Consider the following 7,136-nt stretch of genomic DNA (forward strand, 5'->3'; position numbering starts at 1 on the left):
CTCTGAGCATATGCAGAAGCCAGCACATGCAAGCAGAGACATTCCCTTTGCAGTGGGAGGCTGAAACTGCAACAGCGGGTGCAAGTTTGAGCTGCAAAAAGCTCAGCAGCACAGTGATTGAGGGTGACTGAGGAGGAAGTGAAGCTAGAGGTGGAGGAGCAGGAACAGCTACCAATGTAAATGCTATTATTTAACTTCTGAAAACCTAGATCCTGCTAAGAGCATGACTTGTGGATAAAATTAAATCCTCAGTGAAGCTCTGCACCTCTAGTAAGTTTGGGGTTTTGTTTTTTTCTTTTTTCCACATTGTAAATGCTGACTTTTTGCGTTTGGAAGAGCTATGTTTTTGTCTGCTAAGAAGTCTTGCTGCTGTTGTGTCTCAAAAAAAATCCCAGAAGGTTCCTCCTCAGCATGAGTAGGGCTGCCAAAGGAGCAGTGGCTGCAAAGATGCCTCCTAGGGATATCTGTGAACCTCAATGGCATTTGTAGGCAGAGGGGTATGAATCGCTCCTGGTGTGAAACAGCACTATTTCTTAGTCCAAATGGTAGGGAAAAAAAGTGGTCATGTTCTTTGCCTAATTAAAAGGCTTGCAACATGCCGTCCTGTTCCCCAGAGGTAGAAGATGACTCAAGCCATCTGTAGGCTTCAGCTCTCCAGGTAGAAAATTGCTCCTTCACCGGGAAATGTTAAAGGTGTTGCACACCAAAAATGACTGCAGAAATCTCTGGGTTCAGTGCAACTGTGTTAATGCCCAAAGGCAAATGCATTCTTTTTCAGAGAAAACATACAACTTGTATTATTGATTGCAAGCAGTAATGTGCATAGGCTTCTTCGAGCACACTGTTTTTCCTGACAAACGACAAAAGGGATACAAACGATGTTTGGACAAAGCACGGACAAAAGCTTACAGGCCACACAAAGCTGTTAGCATGGTGAAGGCAAGAAATGTAGTCATGGTAAGGACAGAAATGTCATCCAGAAAAGGGTGTATCATTTGAACAGTCCAGCAGTAGACCTGGAAGGAAACTTAAGAGCCTGTAAAGCACAATTTGATGGCAAATTTTGGTTTTCATGGCAAATAAATATTTTCAAGTGAGGAAGCCATCAGCTGTTACTGCTATAGAGGCTAAGTTACGGTATAAATGCAGATAAAAAAGAGAAGTGGGACCTTGAGGTGTATTAGTGAGGAATTTATTGCAAGGGTGGGAATGGATTATTGGTATTACGAAAGTGCCTCCAGATTGCCAGCTGCCAATAGCCAGGAGAAATGAATTCAAGCTGGAAATGGTCCAGCAGCATGGAGAAGCTAAAAGGAAGGCAAACACTAGTGGTGGTCCTGCACAGATGCAGCAGTCTTAAGGAGCAATTATGTGGCTTCTGGTTTTAAGCTCTACAAGTTGCATCGTGTAGTGGTAAGAAATCCTGTGACAGTAAAAGTCCTTATTACTTTAAGACAGGAGGTAATCAGTTTAGGAAAGGGAATAAATGGTGTGGTTGTCTTCGGTAGCAGAAGAACGGCAGGGATTTTTGCCCTGTGTTTCTTACACTGCAGTGTTTGGGGTAATAATTACATGTAATGTTCCTACATGCTAGGGAAAAAAGTAACGCAGAGGCTTGACAGAGGTCATTCATACACAAAGATCTGCAGCAGACCCAGGCAATGAATCCATGTTTACTAAGGGCCTTGTTCCTTCAGAGGTTAAAAAAAAAAATAAAGTTACTTTTCTAGGCCAGTGATGGAAGTTTTGATTCCAAAGGCAGTAGGATCCCAGGCTACTCTCTTCAGGGTTAAAACAAACCTTGGGCTCACCCATGTACCACATCTTTGTCAATATATATATTTTTTTTAATAAGCTTAGAAAAGGGGAAAAAAAACAGCAGATGTTGCTGACGGTGCTATTTTTTTGCTGAATGAAGGATCCCTTTGATCGTGAAAGCCATACCTGTTCTTCCACTGCAGCTTGCTCATCTTAAGCCATGGCAACTTCTAGATATGCTCAAATCCTGACCGAGGACAGTATACGGCAAGGCAACAGGGCCGGTGTCCGCTCCCAGTACACTTTCCGTGTCGACCTCTTGCTGAGAGAGGAGGCAGCCCCCAGCTTCATGTGGCTGCAGAGACGGTGCCGGACCTGCGTTACCGGCAGCGTGAGGAGGCTGAGAGGTGCCCGTGCCAGGCTGGAGCTAACGCCCCGTGTCTCCCAAATGGGAATGTGTGCTCTGTCAGCAAAACCCCTGGACTTTGGTGTATTTCGAACCATGCTGTGGCCAGGCTGGTATTTGCAGCTTGAAAATGGCTGATGGTACAGGGCTGAAATGTCAGCTATTCCCCTTTGCTTTTGGGGGAGAAAAAAAAAAAATGTTTCCTTCTCAGTAGGCTGAACAGGCCATGCTGATTTTCTCATCCTTTCAGGCTATAAAGAGAATCCTAAACCCAGCACAGAGTCATTGATCATGGTACCGAATCAATGACACCCCACTGAGTCTGGCAGAAACCATCTCCATTAGGTACCTCTCTCAGAGGACCTGCAGCATGTCGGAGCAAAGGTCTGTCTGCTTGCACTGTGCCGTCACTGACAGAGACCAGTGGAAGATGCTTTAAGGAAAAAGACATGACCGGAAAAAGTGATGTCTTGATCCCTTCTCCCCTGTGTCCTTCCCGTGCCGGCAGCCTAGCTCCCTCCCTGTGGGCGTGCTTTCCAGACTGAAATTTTCAAAGGCAGTGTAAGAAGGAAGAAAATCATCAGAAAATACTAGTTATGAAAGGGCGTTGTGATGTAAGAGATAAAAATGCAGGAAGAATGATGGGAGGAAAAGTACATGGGTATTGATTTGAAAATGGAAAATCAATCCATGTTAACTTTGAATTCGAGAGGAATTTGAATTTATAGCAATGAATTTGTACCAACCAGACAGTGATATCCCCAGTATGTGCACACCAGTATAATAGCTACATACAATATAAAGTATATGCTATTGTAGTTTTTGATAAACTGGCCTAAATGTGTGTACTCTGTTTGGTAGCAGTTTTTGTTTGCACCCTATGGTTACAGGTGTCCTTTTAAAAAGCTACTTCAATCCTTCAGGACTTTATTTAAGACAGACCTTTTAGCCTGTGTTTGCACAAGTGCGATACACTTTCCATCACTCTCCAGTCCTTGAAAATTGTTAGGAACAGCTGGTTGTACTTGTAAAGCCAAACATTTGGGTTTAACATGACAGGCAATGTGGACACAGAGATTTTTCAAGTTGCCTGAAGTGACATCAACGTACTGCTGAAGTGAAACGACTTCTAAAGGTAAGAGAAGAGCTTAGGACATCCAGCTTAACTTACTGTCACTCCTGAGTGGAAGGTTCTTCCTGAAGAAGAGATTCCAAATGTGAAAGTTAAGGAGAAGCTTGGGGTTTAGTCTACAAAAGTCTTTTGAGCTTTACAGTGTACTGGATACTAGCTAACACGTAATTACACAGAGAAGCAAGTTTACCTTTACCTTTTGGGACATAGTTTTATAGTTGTATATGGTAAATCTTCATTTTTGCAGGGGTAAAAAATCAGATATGTGTATTTTGATTGACTCGGTATAGTGAGTCTCAAGCATCATTAACAACATCAAGGCTAACCTTAGAGGAAAAAAATAATTACCGAAGGAGGGATGAATAGCATTACAGAAGTCCGACCCTTTTTCTCTTGCCCTGCCCCAGCTGACTCCAAGCACAGCTTGGATCTTAAAAAGGCCATGGGGATTGCTCCAGAGGACGGCTCTGGGGCTGCTGTGTGTGCGGCTGTTGAGCAGCTGAGATGTGCTCCAAGCCCCTGGCGCAGCAGGAGGGCAGTGCCGGCATGGGGTAGCAGGGGACTGCCATGCGAGGGAGAAAGCAGGATAACTGAGGCTGGTGTCACCGAGCCAGCGCAGGAGCAAAGCCCCTGCCTGGACGAGCCCCGTCCTGTCACCTTGTGCTGGCAGGCATTAGACCTCAAACCTCCCCTGATGTGATGTGACTTGTGGTTTTGGCTGCGTGAAGGAGCTGGGATGTTCCTATTACGCTAACCCAATTCTAAAATGGCCAAAGTAAAGCAATTGTAACCACTGTTAAATTTGCGGCAAATGATAATAGACGTGGTCGAACAAATCGCCAGGCTACTAGGACCGTTTCAGTTCATTTCTTGGGGAACAAGTCTCCTTTCTGTTAAATCACCGTGGCTTTTCACAAGTGGGTGCAGATCAAAACTCTTGTCCCTGTATGTAGCAAAGTCAGCTCCTCTGCTGCATTCACGGCTTGGCGTAGCCAATTTCCCTCAAGGTTGGATCTCTTCCAAACCATCCTCTGCTGCTGCTAAGCTTCACTTTACTTCTGTGAAGTTCACAGATCTTGCTCTTCCTGTGCGAAGAAATAATATTGCACATTCGAAATAATTCTCTCAACCTCTATGATAATAATCTACCGAAGTTAACACATCGTTTTATTTTCCTTTATTTTACCTTCTTACAAGAGTCCATGGTTGTCTGTACCTGGAAATCCAGGACTGCCCGTTGATGTCTTATGTGACCTCCTCATGGCACAGACACCTCTTTGGACCTTGGCCCATATAAATTCTGTGCGATAGCCAGGGTGCAAATGTCTCCAGCTGATCCCGCATCATGTAAATAACCCTTTTTGGCTGTAAATTTTCAACTTCTGCTCCACGGATGGTGAGCAAAGAGCACAAAAGGGAAACAAGTAAATTCTGTGTAGTACAAAACTTTTTTTCCTTTCTCATCTCTGCTATATCACTACTTACATAACCAATAGTCTTAGCATTTAACTGCCTCTATCTCCTTACTTTTTATAATAGATGTTTTTGAGACCTGTGTGTCTTCAGATAAACCAATGGTAATATCCCACCTTGACCCTCCACGGTCAAGCATTAAAAAAAAAAGAAGTTTTCAACATACATCAACAGCTATCCCTCCATCTCACCTGAGAAGTGTATTTCATTAATTAATGCTCTCCAGCTTTCATAAATTAATAAATGCTGACATATTTTTTTGAAATTATGCATTGTGTATCATAAGAAGTGTCTCTTCTGGAGCAAGGACAATGCAAATATTTAGAAGCCTTAATCTCACTTTATTGGAGTGTGAAATAATTATTTCACATTTTAGAAACAGATTCAATCAAGAGTAAATTTGATGTTATAGTCTCAAAACTGGAGAAATTAAGATCACCTTTCATCAATTATATTGCCTTACTCCAGCCACAGACTCTTCAGATGGAAGTTGTGCCATGACCACTTTTGTGACATAAGGTGTAATTTAACATAATGGTTAATTAAAAAGTTGAGCAGCTATTTCCCAGTATTTCATGCATTCACCCAACCATCCGTGTGTTTCTGTGCAAACTGAGTGCAGAACTCAGCAAGGATTCCCAGGAAGAAATGTGAAGGTTCCATTTTAAGCACCAGATCATTAGCGGAGTTGTCCAGTATTTGTTCTCAGATACTCTAAATCATCCATGATGTGAAGTTCAGGGATAACATAAAGGCACAGAGATGTGCTGAAGGACTGACGCAAAATCGTTGCTGGAAGTATCATAGAAAGCAGGACACAGGAGGAATCCTTTGCTGTGATTTATTGTAATCTGGTTTTGCAGAGGTAAATAAACCCATTTGAAACCTGGGCCAGAATGTGTATGAATAAACTGGGATTTAATTGTACAGCTGAGGCGAAAAAGGGGTGTTCTCAAATCAAGGGACCCATACCCACTTGAATTTGGATCTGAAATATCCAGTGTCATAATGACTTTTAGCTGTTTCATGGCAAGTGCAGTTCGAGTCTGACCTACCCGCACAGCTTGCTGGGTGGCTTCTTTTAGTTAGCAAAAGTTTTGGGGTCACCTTTGGGAACTATTCCTATGCTTATTAGCCTTGGAGCACGGCGTAGCCAAGGTCTAATGCAAACCTCTACATCGCTTTTCCCCCAAACCCAGTATTGACGTTTTGTGGTGAGGGCAACTAGAGGTAGGAGGAGGTTTATTAATTACCCTTTGTGGGGGGTGGCAGTGCCAAGTCGCATCTGCCTGGCAGAGAGGCAGGTTGCACCCTTCCACGAGTACCAGTGTGCTCCAAAACCACCCCTGCCTGAAGTGAGCAGCTGTATTTGATTGGGATCTCTCACTCTGAAATGAACAGGGATAGTTGCACCCGCTGCTGAAAATGCCATCTAGGATCCCTCACTTGCAGTCAGGTTATAGGGAAAAATGTTTGCCCCCACCATGTAAATTAAGTAAGGACTGATTGTACAAGCTAACTTGGTACATGGAAAGGCAAGCACAAGGACGCATTTCATTCAGCCTTCTCTTAACAAGGGGCGAAAGCATCAATTTTAGCACAAACATTACAAATACATATATATATATATATCTATAGCATGAATGGATAAGGTAGAAGAGCAAGAGGCTAGAGTAATATTATGAAAAAAATAATTGTCGGGGGATAAGTTTTGGTGGACATTAGTAAGTCTCCTTCCACGATCAGCCTCTCCACATCCAAGAATGAGATAAGCACCAAGAAGTATTGGACTACATGGATTTTATTAAAGTTTATGACTTCTTCAACTTCACACATGCACAAAAATTAAACCCATATATTTATGCCCCAGGGCAAAACATCTCTGGATGAAATAGCCAGCAGGATGACAATAGCAGAATGGAAATCTTTGCGTTTTAAGGGACTGTATCTCTCTCGTTTGTATCTATCTTTCCTGCAGCAGACACATAGCTGCCTAACTTCTGAGATACAGTCAGTCAGGGAGTTAGAGGTGAAATAACTTTATTTGCTTCCCTGTATTATTTATGTAAAAGTAAAATTGCTTACTTAAAGTTCAAAAGTGGAGGGAAAAAGGCTTGAAAAGTCAGGAAAAAAGAAAACGGAAGAAGAATCAGGTAATTTTTTCCCAAAATCTTGGAGGGAGAAAAATGGCCTGAACAGAGGAGATACTTGATACCTTTAGGGAGAATTCAACACCTTAAAATTTTTCTTGTTGATGACGGATTCCCTAGTGGCTCAGCCTTTTTTTTTATTGGGAACTAATCAAGGAGGGGTCAAATCTTAAGATGCTTTGCGAATCTACAGCACACATTTTTGGTCAGTGAGAAT

The sequence above is a fragment of the Mycteria americana genome, chromosome Z (genome assembly GCF_035582795.1).
Source record: "Mycteria americana isolate JAX WOST 10 ecotype Jacksonville Zoo and Gardens chromosome Z, USCA_MyAme_1.0, whole genome shotgun sequence".
Lineage (NCBI taxonomy): Eukaryota > Metazoa > Chordata > Aves > Ciconiiformes > Ciconiidae > Mycteria > Mycteria americana.